The sequence below is a fragment of the Vespula vulgaris genome, chromosome 16 (genome assembly GCF_905475345.1).
Source record: "Vespula vulgaris chromosome 16, iyVesVulg1.1, whole genome shotgun sequence".
In the NCBI taxonomy this organism is placed as follows: domain Eukaryota; kingdom Metazoa; phylum Arthropoda; class Insecta; order Hymenoptera; family Vespidae; genus Vespula; species Vespula vulgaris.
The window spans coordinates 567,334-582,943 of NC_066601.1; positions in this window are offsets into that span (position 1 = coordinate 567,334).

Consider the following 15,610-nt stretch of genomic DNA (forward strand, 5'->3'; position numbering starts at 1 on the left):
GTTCAATATTCATAACATTTAAATATCAATTTTTTTCGCAGTAAAAATTTGACTACCTTTTTCGATTTATTTCGCATCGATTATCCTATTTGTTACAATGTAACTATCGCGTAATGTAAAGAATCTAAATTAATTAAAATTATAAGAAAGTTCAATATTAATCTTACCTATGTTTCTAAAATCTTTTCCGAAGCTCTATTCGTTTATAATTTTCACACATTTATAAATCCTGTCATTAATCCAAAAATTAATATCTGTGAAGTTAGAAAATGGCTATAACGTATTCTTCATGATTTACAATTTTACATATAAATAATGAAACTCTCGAACGAGTCGATTATCAAAAATTAGCTTGATAGTTTCGTTAATAATATTCTTCCATTTAATGTCATAATTGACATAGTATAATCAAAATTGATATTTCGTAATTACGGTACATGCGACGATGCTCCAAGTCATATTACATATTGTAAATGAAATGATATAATGTCTGTGAATTATAGATCCATCTTGTCGTTCATTTAAATATCACCCGAAGCAAATCGATGATAGAACTAATACATACATTTTTTTCATTAAAAAAAAAGGAAGAAAAGAAAGAAAGAAAAAAGGAGATAATATACGCTCCTATATTTTATATATATAAAAATATTGCGTAAGGGAGATGTAAAGTCGAATTTTAAAGTCGAAATATTATGTCGAAAGGAAATGGATTGTAAATGCCATAAATTGTCTTGATATATTGCTTCAAATAGCACAGACATTCGCTTTCATTTCATATTCACTTTTCTCAATGTACATTCCATATCTGAGAGGGTGAAGGACTACAAAACGAAATTTCGAGTCACGCATGGCCTATAATCCTCAAGAATCTTTATCTCTCTCTCCGGCTCTCTCTCTGGCTCTCTCTCTCTCTCTCTCTCTTTCTGTTGTAACAGGTCGAAGGGAAAAGGAAGCTTCGTAGTAGTGAAAGATATTGTGAGAGTAAAAAGAAATGTGAACCACCTGCTGCTTTCCTTAGAGATAGATATACCTATGGACCAGTAGTACAACCAACACAATCACTGTTACCACCAATACCAGTAACGTACCGAGTTACGTTGGAGCAATTTATACTGGTGTACAGTATACGAGATAGAGAGAATGAGAGAGAGAGAGAGAGAGAGAGAGAGAGAGTGAGGGAGAGGGAAAGGCAGAGAGAGAGAGAGAGAGAGAAAGAGAGATAGCGAAAAGGATACGTGCTATACTCGATTATTCCTCTATTCGTTTCACTATTTCAAGGATATATAGTCTACTCGTTGCGAAATGCGTGGTCATTGCCGCTTAAAATCGAAAACTTTAAATCCATTTCGTTTTCAATCAAACGAATGTTACTATAGATTATATTGTATTTACGAAGAAAATACGTACTTTGAAGAACAAAGAAAAAAGAAAAGGAAATAATAATAATAGTAATAATAATAATAATAATAATAATAATAATAATAATAATAATAATAATAATAATAAGATCGTTCGAATGGTTATCATCTTATTCCACAAAATAGTATAATAAAATATCGATCATGTTAAACGAGACATTGGGAAAAGAAAGAGAGACAGAGAGAGGGGAGAGGGAGGGAGCAATGAATAGGGTTGGAAGCATTTATGTGGAAGTAGAAAAAGAATAAGATAAAGTACCGACTCAGGACTCATTAGTCACGTCCGATCCATTAATTCTTCGAGTTGAATTTCAGTATCGTTGATGTTACGTCCGAACAAACGTCAACTTTTCTACTTACTATAAGATATCTAGCTAGCATCGGTTACGTTTCTTTTAATGTCTTTGATTAACAATCCTTCGATCTCTCGATTCTTCACGTGAAGCTTTTGATAAAATTTATTATATTTGAAAATGTTTTCAAGATTAGGAAAAAATATATATATTAGAATTTAATAATCTGTTTTTAGTTTTTTCTTTTTTTTTTTTTCGTTTAAAAGATAGACTTATGAAAGATAAGAAAAGGATATGAGAATCCCGTTTTTTTCCTTTTTTCTTTTTCTGTTTTTAATGAAATTAAAAATTTTCCGCTTACGAAAATATCGTGAATATAAAAACTGTTATAAACAAAATTATTATTATTAAATCTTTCGTTAGGAAAAAAAAATTAGCATTGACAAATTGACTTCTTTTTGATCGTTCGATTTTTATTTAAGTTATATTAAATTAATATACATATGCTACGAATTTTACGAAGAAACAGATATGAGAATAATTAATTTCGTTTATAAATATTACAAATATACAAAAAATATACAGAGAATGATTACTGTTATTCTTTTTCATTATGAAAAACAATTAACCTTGGCAAATCGGCTTCCTTTTAATCATTTTGTTTATATTTCAGTTAAATTAAATTAATATACAATATATTTTGAATTATTAAGAAAGCGATGTGAAAATAAATAATCTTATTTATAAATATCACGAAAATAAAAAAATATCGTGAACAAAATGGTTATCATTAATCCATTTTATTACGAAAAAAATTCATCTTGACAAATTAGCTGATTCTTAATTGTTGGATTTTTATTTAAATTACATTAAATAAATGCATAACGAATATTATATATACACATAAAAGCATATCAGAATGATTACTTTCGACTTGTATTTCAGTTTATGTTATTACAACAACATTGATAGATTACGTTAACTTTCAGAGTAACGAAAAGATTAAACAAAGATTGTCTAAGAAGATTGAAAGAGATCTTTACAAATTGACGAGTTTATTTTTATTTTTTATTTTTTTTTTTACGAAAGATGATATATATATATATATATATATATATATATATATATATAATTTGCTCTTTCGGAAGACGTAAAACGTGAAATAAAAGAGCTTTAACTAAGACGTTGAAAAAGAGTAACCCTTGGCAAATATTAGATTTGAAAAGAAACAACAACGTAAAATTTGTCTCTACTCGCTTTAGTTTGATGACTATATATATAGTAGGGGAACCTTTTGACCCGACGCGTGTCAATTATTTTTTTATTTTTTTTTTATTCTCCTTTTTATTTTTTTACTTCATTTTCATCTATCTCTTTACTCTCTCTCTCTCTCTCTCTCTCTTTTTTCTCTTCAATAACGCCTACAAGGTTAGACGAATTTCAAGCGAAAAAAAATCAATCGATCTATTATTCTTCGATCATTCACGAATACTCAAACACGAATCAATCATTTTGTAATTTACTGTAAACAACCGAGATATCGAGAGGGACAAGCGAAAATTTTCGCTTTTCAACGAATTTTCTCTCGTTGGTTGAAATGATTCGTTGAACATACCAATACTGTCTAAAGGAAAAAAATTGTTCGTGTCTGTTAAAATCAATGTTCAAAAAAAAAAAGAAACGAAAGAATAAAAGACAGAAAAAAAATAAGGACAATTAATGGTTCTTTAGTTAAAAAAAAAAGATAGATAGATAGACAGACAGATAGACAGACGAATAGATAGATAAATAGAGATAGAGAGAAAGAGAGAGATAAAAAGATATAGAGTAACTTGTTTTCGTTGCTTTTTTCTCCCAACTCGAAGAATATTCTTCCCTTTTTCTTCTTTTTCCTCCCTCCAGCTTCTTTTACTCCTCCACGTTTTTTTCTTTCTTTCCTTGAACCCAATTTAGTTTCATCTCTCATTCTTGACTTTCTTTTCCTTGTGTAATAAGAGGATGAAGTGTGTGTTATGAACGCTTATCGCATCCGTCCCCTTCTTTTCGAGGGCGCCGCCTTTTTCTAGTATCGTCGCCATGCAAATCGTCTGATAGCCCATTTTAATAATACCCGACACGAAATGGCCAGGACTGTTGGTGCTAAACGAATAGCCATTGAGAATAAAAATGAATTGTCATTTTTTGTGATATCCTTCTTTCTCGATGCAACTGTCTCATTTGGAGAATAAGTTCATATGTGGATTATGTGTACATATATAATATTATATATATATATATATATATATATATATATATATATATAAATGTGTATCTATCTATTTATATGTATATTATATTATATATATTTATATATATGTAATATGTATATAATTTGTTTACGTATTAACATATAAAATATAATTTCTTTATATGTGTGCGTGTTTATTTATATGTATATTATATTATATATATAATATGTATACTATATATGTATTATATAATATTATATATATATAAATATATATATACAACGTCTATATACATGTGTCTATTTGTTTATCTGTACCTATGTGTGTGTGTATATATATATATATATATATTGTACATATAGTATTGATTCGTGCACAATGAATGAACGTGGTCGGTGAGAAAATTACAACATAGATATTAATGAACGACATAACATAGGCGTGATCATTTAATTTGTCATAATAATACTAATAATAATCTTATTATAGATAATGTTATTTTTCCATTATTCCACAAATATTAATGTACTTATAAATAATATTTGATAATTGGTATGACATGTTTTATTCGAAAAAATTTCTAATAAAATTATGTAAATAATAAAAATTTTTATCGAGAATTCCATTAAATACGTAACGAATGTATATACGATTGCAAATAATATAAAATATTTATATAAATGGTTCTAAGAAAAATGATAATTTTTCTTCTATATTTCTTTTTACATGCTTCAATTAATCAATTCAATTACATTTTTAATAAAAAGAAAGATAACAATTGCGAGTGTATAGCCAAGTAATGAAAAAAAAACGTACACGAAGAGAGTCATATATTTATTGACAAAAAATTATTTCGAAAAATAATTATCTTAATAAAGAAAAAATTATTAGTTCTCTAATATTTGAACGATTTAATTTCTAAAATATCGTTTTATTATTATCGCTCTAAAGACGTAACTATAAGATAGGTTAATTGATCGATCGATCAGAAAGTACTAAATCGTCGTCGTATTCGAACTGAAATAGAACGAGATTTGAAATCGAACGCTAAAGGGGGAACTGTTCGTGGCTGGCAGGGTGTTAACAACGTCCGGCTCCGCAAATTCGTTTAATCGACAGCGCCGTTACCTCCTCTTCTATCGAGGAATCAATCGATTTATCGGTTATTAATTATATTTCTTGCCAGTCGAAAGATGGAATGTACGATTCAATATACGTGAGAATGAACAAGGAAGGAGGTTTTCCTTCGGGAAACGTAACGCTCGTTCCGTGTGATTATCGTCTCTTTTCTAATACTTGTTTAATACTAGAATTAGTCTGATAATTATTCCTGATAATTATCCTTATAAAATATAATATAAAATATATTATATATATATATAATAATTTTTTGAAAACAATAATATATAATCAATAATATATATACATACAATATATATATACAATATATATATATATATATATATATATATATATATATATATATATATTAAGATGTATTTCAAATATATTTCTGAAAAAATAAGACCAGAGAAAAAATGAAAGTTGTTAAATAGATTTTAAGCACTTGTCTATGTCATAGGAAAAATCATAATAAAGAAAATATAAGATTAAATCTTTTGTTAGAAATTTTTATAATAATACTGAGTAAAAAGAAAAAACTACTGTACTTGACAGCATATAAAAATGATTAAAATCAATCATTTTGATTGTTTCAATAAATTTAATGTTAATGAAAGAATTTGTCGACAATATTGATACTAAAGAAAAAAAAAAAAAAAGGAAAAAGGAATTTACTTAATTGATTGTAAATGTATACGGTAAAAATAAAAAAAAAAGAGGGAGAGAAAAATCATAATGAAAGAAACATGAGAAATTTTTATTAAAATTATTGAAACTAATTTAAAAGATAAAAAAAAACAATATAAAATGAAAGAAAGGTCATTCACGTGTAACAGTAGGTCAAAGAATATTTTCCATAATTTATGATAAAATAGAAAATAAATATCGGGTTGTGTGCAATTGCTCAAGACAAGTCACATAAATCGACCTTTTCCTTAATCGATTGTAAGCAGGAAGCGGTTGCAAATATGTACGTCAATATACATACATGTAAACTACTTCCCATTAATAATCCTAGAGAAAACCTTCTCGAGCGAAAATCGTTTGACATTGAACGATATCGAACGTTATCGTGAATTTCTTTCGTATATATTTTTAGTTTTTTAGCTTTTAAATTTTGTCTATTAACGTCAGTTATAGTTATTTTGACAATTTTATCTAAAGCCTTGATTATATAATTAATCTTTTTTACATATGTTATTAATAAATTAAAGGATTAAATTAAATTAAATTAAAAGATATTAATGAAAGGATTTCTTTCAGAATATTATATATATATTTTTTTATTATATATTGTAAAATTGTATGATATATATATATATATTTATATAAATTATAATGTTTTACAATGTCAAAAAAATAATTTCTACGATATAAAAGATAAACTGATCCTCTCTTATTCGTTGAAATATGTAATCCGTTTAATTTTAATACCGAAGCTTAATTCGTTTAATTTTGACAATGTGAAAAGCACCGATTTTAACGGATCGTTACGAATGAAAATGTGTCATAGGATATCCCTAGCTTATCGGGGAAAGTTCTACACAAGTTTCTCCTTAATTATCAACTTTTAGTCCGTATATTCCATAATGTACACGATTGGTTCGAATGAACTTTACGTTTGGACATACCCACTTGAATTCAATATGCTACTCGTGAGACATCTGGGATATACCTTTGCGACGATATTTAGTATAACGTGAATACATTAAACGTTTACAAATATTTTGACGTTTTCCGGCAAATAATACGTTAGAATTTTGAGAAATTCGTTTAAGAATAAAACCTCTGAATACTCACCAACCTACAGACAACCCAGACACATATACACATATACAAATACAAATAAATGGAAGAGCATACATACAACCAGAAAGAAAGAGAAACAACAAATAGAAAAAGATTTCTCTTTGTGAAAGAGTTGACCTAAGTCGAGTCTTTTGTAAGACTAGAAAGAGACGTTTTCTTTTTTCTTTCTTTCTTTTTTTTCGAAATACCCTTTGCACAGTAACAAATCGAAGAAATTATTCTTCGAAATGAAAAACCTGAATCAAGGATAAATAATAAGCAATTTTAAATGATTATTGGCTATATACTGACGAACTATGTATAAGATACGCTATCGCTTTTATAGCTTATTTGCCGAGACATAAAAGAGAAATCAATCCAATATAGAGATGGACGCTGAAAGCGGTCTCTGGATAATTGAGACATATCGTACGTTAATATTATGGATTATCGTTTCGGCGAATTATTACCTGATTTTCAATTTACCCATTTTCAAGTATTGACAGTTCGATGCTTAATGCGAGAAATTAATATTATCGGACGTGATACAGTTTTATCATATTTTTATTTTTTTATTTTTATTTTATTTTCATTTTTCCTTTTTAATATAGATATCTCATTGAAATTGTACTCATTGTAAATTACGATTGGTATCATTAGCGAAATAAAATAAATTTCATTTGTTCGAAGAAATATCCTCGGATATATAGATGTAGTATGTGCAATACATATACGGTGATAATAATTTCGAGATGATCCTGCGAATGAGGTGACTCGATTCTCATATTTTGTTGATATTGCCCGATTTTGAAATATGCATAATGATAAGATTGATAATTATTAACAAAACTCGTAAACAATACTTTTTGTTTTCTTTAAATTAAAAAATTAGGCAAATTATTTATAATACAGGAATTAAATACTCTGAGAAATTTTCTGCTTCTTCTTTAAAGCGTAATTTATTAACAATTATTTATCAAAAATTAATTACTTTTTCTAAATGTAGTGCAACGTTATTAAAAAATCGTTGCAACATTATTAAAAAAGCAACTAAACTTTCGCTCTCACGATAGATGGTTTTTTTAAGATTTGTTTGGAGATAATTGAACCATCGTAAAATTATTCTTCTTATGACGTAAAGAATATTTGCTTATCTAAATAATAAATTTGCATTTTGAGTTAATCATTTTTAACATGGAAGATGTATTATATGCTTTCTTAAATGAACGAAAAACAACAATCAAAAAAGATAAAACTGGAGGAAAAATGAAATTTGTTAAATTGATCGTAGATATTTATATCTCGTAGAAAAAGTTATAATATATTTGAAGAAAATATAAAATTAAATTTTTCGTTAATAAATTAAATAATTCGTAAATTTTGATGATGAGTCGAAAAAAAAGAACATCGTACTTGACATCATACGAAAATCTATCATTTTGACTACTTTTATAAAATCCAATGTTAATCATAGAATTTGTATTATACTGTATTATAAAAATTTATATCATAAAATTTATATTATATTATATAATAAGAATTTATATTATAAAAGTAAAGAATCAGAATCTATCTCATATGATTGTTCGCAAGCAATTAATAAAAAAATTTACGTGAAAAAAGATACGCCTAAAAAGATAATGAAATAAAACTAAATTCAATTCTCAATACCTACAGATGCGGTACAACTTAGAAAACGTTGGAGAGGATTCAAGCTACGAAAGTAAAAAAAAAAATGTGCTAAAAATTTCAGATATAATTCAAACGTAAACGTTTCCTTCACGGAAGATTCATCTCCGGATGAAAATTTAGTAGATTTTATGATTCAAAACTCTGAAGAAAATTTCAAGAAAGCAGATAATGTTGAATGAGTTGCTTGTAAGTAGAGAACAGTACAAATATTTATCAAAACGAGACGATTGAATTCAATATCCGAAATGTAACAAGCGATTTCACGAAGGACCTTTAACATTTTTTTTATTTCGTGCGAATAGTCTTTGCAAAAAAGTCATTTGCAAACAACGAAGAAATGATTTTTCTTCCTGTTATGTTGAAAACTTTATTTTTCTTTATTTTTTATTTATACCATGACATCATAGATCATCTCGCTCGGAACAGTTTGGATCTTTCGCATGGAAAACAATTTCTTTTATTTCTTTTCTTTTCTATTTCTTTTTTATTTCGTTACCAAAATGTAGAAAAATTTTTGTTTAGTTTCATCTTGATATTATAATTTTTCACAAATTTATCTATTTTCCGCGAATATATTTATTTTGTTTGATTAAATATTAAATTGACGATGTATTGAATCTTTATAAAAACTAGCAAAAATCTGTATACGCAATGTATTAAAAGTATTTAGAAATTAGTCGAAGATCCCTACGATTTGATTTTCAAAAAAGTCGATTACATCTTTTCGAAATTTGTTAAGTTTCTAGTTAGGTCCTTACAGTTTTTCAAGTTGAGATTGCAATTTTAGATTTTTATAGAAAAAGGAAAACAAAATTTTGTTAATTTTAAAAAGAATTCGGTCAGACCGTCCTCTGGTGTTAGATATATTTGAACTATCGCGTGAGCGTTCGTTTAATTTCTCGATCTACTGGAGCGAGCATTCGTATGCTAGTGGAAATGGAAACTCGAAGGAAGCTCTTTATGAATTCCGTTACGGATCTCTAATCCAAGTTGTTTAATAGACATTTTACGATTATTAACCCCGAGTGACTGGAAATTTCCTAATCGACGACTATCGTCGATCGTATAAGATAATTTTTCCTTATCGATTATCAATCTCCTTTCGATAACGTGTTTATATCGAACTTTAACGATTTCATCGATATGAAAAAGTATTAATTATATTTTTATCGAACCAAAGGAATCGAGATAACGTTGTTTTAAAGAGCTCCTACGTTTGTACCTAGCTTAGTGTGTTAGAACTACAGAGAAACCTGGAATTTCGAGTTTAATTCAAGAGTCTAACGAGACACAAGCTGTGGAAATACAACTCTCTCTCTCTCTCTTTTGTTGTTTCTCTCTCTCTCTCTCTCTCTCTCTCTCTCTCTCTCTCTCTCTGTCTCATTAAATTTATGAGAGGCCAAAGTCGAAGGATAACAGGTGGTCAAGTACTTCGAGATGTCCGTGATTGTCGTTGCAAAAGAGAATAAAGGAGACAGAGGAGAGAGAGAGAGAGAGAGAGAGAGAGAGAGAGAAACAGCTTGCAAGCATCGAGTGTATTAATCTGATTAATCTCTGAATCAAGTTACTCCAAAACTTACATACGTGTATTAGCTCGTCCGTAACTTGAATATATTTCTAAGAATTGAAAATGTACGTATGGAATATAAATAAAGGGTATTTATGAAATAAGTAAAGTGCAATTTTAATGGATAAGATAATGTTCCTTTAGAGATATTTCATACTTTTTCATTAGAAAATTATTCGTTAATTTTTATCAGAAAATTAATTTTTGATTAATTATAAAAATTTTACTATCAAACTGTACGTAGTATAGCTACGATTTATAATTAAATTACAAGTTATAATTAAATTGTTATAATACAAGTTATTTTAAATCGTTACTTAAAAGTTATAATTAAATTGTATATCGTACAGTTATTAATTACAAGTTATGATGGTATAGTTATATCAATATAATTTATAAATAAAATCTTATACCAGTTATATCTTTGATATATCTGTTTTGTTATCTATGATTTCTGAGTTATGACATTATGAAATATCTCAAACATGAGAATAATATTGAGATTATCTAATATAAAATAATCGCAAAGGTCTGAATGGAAAAGTCGATGTGGGCCACCAATGGCACACGTGGCATTCATCGTGTTAACTCGAAGGCTACGAAATTGGCTAGCAAACGAAGTTTACGTTCCCCGGTGAAGCATTTCAAGGAAACTCATTCTTAGTTAACGATGACATTATTTAACCAGCGAAAATAGTGAAAAGTCTAGTGTCTTCCTTGATTTGAAGAAACTGAAAGTGAAATTTAGTTATATCGTAAATCAAGTAAGTACGCAATAAGAAAGCGTAATTAAGTAAAAATCAAGATCGATCGATTCGTCAACTAAATCGAAAAATAAAGATCTTTCCTTGTAATGATGTCGATGAATTGTTAAAAAAAGAAAAGAAATCATAAATTTATTTGTAAAATAATCCGCTCGATTAATTTTTTTCCGATCGCAAATGAACATCGAAGATAATAGAAATTTTCTTAAATTATATTAAATTCGTCGTTCTGTCAATAAAAATCTAAAATTATTTGATATTCTCATGGTTGCGGTTCATGTGTATTGATTTTCGAATACATAAAATACTGACGTTATCAAAACGCGATTGTTTTCTCTATAGAAAGCCAAACATAGTATTCTTAAATAATTCTATACTCATCTATATCTAATCTATTCGGTAACATTGATACATTTGTGTACATTTTCAGATATTATTTACGAGTTGAAATATTTATTTATTTTCGTCATACAGTTCCAATGGTTTTCAAATTGTTTCTATTTCTTTAATTTATTTATAAATTTCTATTTTTGTATATATAGATATATTCCTTAATGCTTCTAGAACTTTTTTTTGGTTATTTATTTAATTTACACATGCTTTCCTTTTTTACAATAGAATTCTTTCGGTTACTTATTCAGTGTATGCATACTTTTTTTTATTAATATATTTTTTAATAAAACTTTTATCGAACGCTCTTTCTTTTTTATTCATAACATTTTATTTACCTATTTTCTTTATATATTTTCAACGCTTTTTAGAATTGTTCATTTATTTATTTTTTTTTTCCTTCAATCGTATTACACTTTTAAAGTAACATTAATTACAAAAGAAATATTACGAATACATTCTTCCAATTGAAAAAAAAAAAAAGAGAGAGAGAGAGAGAGAGAAAAAAGATAAGGTACACAAAGGAAACGAAAAAAATCGTCCCTGTGAAAAAAGTTAAACGGGAAGAAGTGCATATGAAAAGGGTGACGTAAAGTTAACACACAGTACGTAAAAATAGTACATACACTCGTCGGCGACAGATTTTGTTTCCTTCGTCTAGTCGACGTTAAGGATTTCGAGTATCATCGAGCGAAACAAACGGACGTAACCAAGATCGTTTCTTTCTTTACTCGAGGTATAGCGGCAAGCCATGAAATCGATTCGCCGTGCTTAGAGCGTCTCGAATCCTTTCGAATCCTCCCAGTCGCGACGCGTTACATTCAGAAGAGGATAAGTGATCCGGATTTCGTACTTTCATTCGGCAATACACAGCCTACCTACCGTCTTTTCTCACCTACTCGAGATTCTCTACAAACGGTTGCTAATTGCAACGAGACCGACTCCATTTTTTTTCTTTCCCCTTCTAAACATATCAATCAGACTATTTTATTTATACATTGCGAATATATATAACGAATTTGTTTAAAAGAAATTAAAAGTTTTATTTGTAAAAAAGAAAAGCACAAAGAAGTAAAAGAAATAATGAAAATAATATCCTTTACAATATAAAACATTATTTCAACGCGAAAATTTAAGTGTAATTTATAATAGTTGCGAGATTATCTATATATGGTATGAAAAAAAAAAAGAAATTTTGAAAAATTATCATTTGTGTTGATTGTTATCTTATGTCGGTATTCTGTAATACCGACCGCTCAATACCTACAGACGTTACTATTTGCGTTTAACTTTTTAATAGAAACTAATAGTAATGATTCGTATGTAATAAAGATTATGACTGCAAAATTATTATTTTTGTATATTTTTTTTATTAGATATAATTTATCGACGAAGCTTGCTATTATCATTAAATAGAAATCGAATATCGATAAAGAAGTTTTATCGACAAAGAAGGATTATCAAATAAGTACCGACTATGTTTTCAAAATTTTACCGATAATCCGAAAGAGGGCGACTCTTGTATCAACCTCAACATTAAAAAATATACATTTATTATTTAAACGACGATTATAAAGAAATGTTTTATATTACCTACGATAGTCTATTAAGATAGACTAGTTTTTATAAAAAAAAAAGAAAAAAAACGAAAGAAAAAAAAAAGAAACAGCCCAATCACAGATAGTTATAATTTTCTAAAGGAATAGCCAGAAGCTAAAGAATTGATTACAAGCTTGATATGGTTTAATTTCCCGCGAGATGATCGACCGGAAGATATATTATGGCGCGCAGTTTGAAAGGAGTTTAGATGCCGTAGGAAATCGTTAAATTACGGTAAACGAGGAAGCTTAATGGAATATGCGAATCGAGAGCAGATCTCGTTGTGCCTCGAGGCTTTCATTGTACCACCATGAATATTCATACTTCCTGGTTGCTCTCTCTCTCTCTCTCACACACTCTATCTCTATCTCTCTTTATCTTTTTCTTTCTCTTTCTCTCTTTTTCGATAACGCCCTTTAAATTAGCCCTTGCGTCACGGATCGCTCCGCCACCATGGCATGGAGTCCATTCATGAGCACGTACTTACACATACCTATATGCGTATTACATAGTTATATGGCCCGGAAGTGCATCGAGTCCGTTCGTGAAATGGCGCATTTTTATCGAGGAAACGCGCAATGAAAGAGCGGCAGTCCAAAAGTATCTCTCTTGACGTATGTCATGGCTCGATTCACGAAACATTGTACGATATGTGAGAAGTTACGTTGTACGATATGAGCGAGAGAGAGGGAGAGAGAAAAGAATTTGTTGTTTCTTTCTTTTTTCTCTTTCTTCCTCTTTCTCTCTCTCTTTCTTTCTCTTTGTTTCTTTCTTTTTTTTTTGAACCTTCTGTTTCCTCTCTCAGTCGTCCTATATTTTAAAACGTATTTCATTTGCCAAACCAGAAATTCCCATACAGTGAGTCACTTTGAATATTAAAAAATATTAAAATATAAAGATAGTTTACACGTTCATTGCATATATCTATTTACTCATCGAGAATCGTTGGATGAACAATCTCAAGGTCGAATTCAATCGAAGATCCTCAACGACTATTTCCATTTAATTTTGTTAATCTCAGCTAACGAATCTATCTATGTACATAGAAATATGCGAATTAATTTTTTTACAATAACTTATATATTTGTCGATCGACTCTTGACAGCAACATTATACTTTTGTGCGATTCACGAAAAATAATTGTTCTCGAAAGTAAGCCTCATTGTAAAAAATTTTATTAATCCCCGCGATATATATATATATATATATATATATATATATATATATATATATGCCATTGTTTTCTAGAAACTGATATACGAAGGATAGCTGTAATAATTAATAAAAAAAATCAATCAAATCGTTTGTATTCTCAAAGTCAACTTTATTGTAGCATAACGATGAGATTTGAGAGGAAGGAAAAGGAAGACATTTTATTATTTTTGATTTTGTTTTTTTTTTATTTTTTTATTTTTTTCATGACTCTCACGGTTCTCGAACGTCAAGTACTTCGTCTCGTGGCTCGTCAAGAAAAAAAAAATAAAAAAAAAGAAAGAGAAAGAGAGAGAGAGAGACGTTTTACAATTGCGAAGGTAATCGCAAGCGGACACTTACCGTGACGTCCGTAAAAGAGCGAAGGGTGAAAGAGATCTCGAACAAGGTGGGCCCTAAGTCCCGTTAACGGTCTTCAGAAACGTAATCCCACGTCAGGTAGTATGCGATCAACGACGAGTCTCACGAATCCCACCGGATGTGGATATTTGGGAAATTTTTCGACCGAATTTTGTACGGATTTCTTCTTCTTTTTTTTTCTTTTTTCTTAAATCATCGATGAACGATTCGATCCTTGAAAAAATTAATTACGATATCTTGATAAGTTTTAAAAAGAAATAAAAAAGTTGATATTCGCACATACGCATAGGAAAAATTTTTAACGTACATATATTTATCATTTATCGTACTTTTACGTAATTAGATAAAGTTAGGTTGACTGTGGCAATTGTTACAACGTTACGTGGAGTCAAGATTAATTGTTTCAATAAAGATAACGTTCTAATTTTTAATATAAATAAATATTTACGAAGTAGCAAATGTTTCCATGAAAATTTATTAAAATGTATGATTATATTATTTTATGATAAAAATTCTTCTCATATTATTTTTTAATCAAGTCAAGTGCTGGCATTAATATTTAATATTGATTAATTTTATATTATGCTTTTATACATGTAATGAAAAAAAAAACAAATATACATATATTATAAATATTCTTTATGTAAATTAAAATATTGCAAATTTCGATATTATTAATTGACATAGAACTTAATATTATATTTATTATTAACATACAATACACTATACACAATTATATTATGCTATTATATACAAACTATATATAGTATGTATGGTTTACATATATACACGTTCTGAACGACTTGGTCCGGCTCGGCTCGGGTCGATTCAGCAAACAATATCGGTAATGTACAGAGCCGAGCAGAGCTGGATCGAACTGAGCCAATTCAACGTATAAATCGTTCATATTGCATATTGTTTGTAATAATATAATAATGTATATAATATTAATTTGTGTCTCAATTAATAATATCTAAATTTGCAGTATTTTATGTTTACATAAATAATACATATGTATATATATACAACATTTTTTTATTTATATATAAAAACATATAATATAAAAAAAATGTATAATACATATGTATAAAAAACGTAAATATAAAAACGTATAATATATATGTATATATATATATATATATATATATATATATATATATATATTATATATATA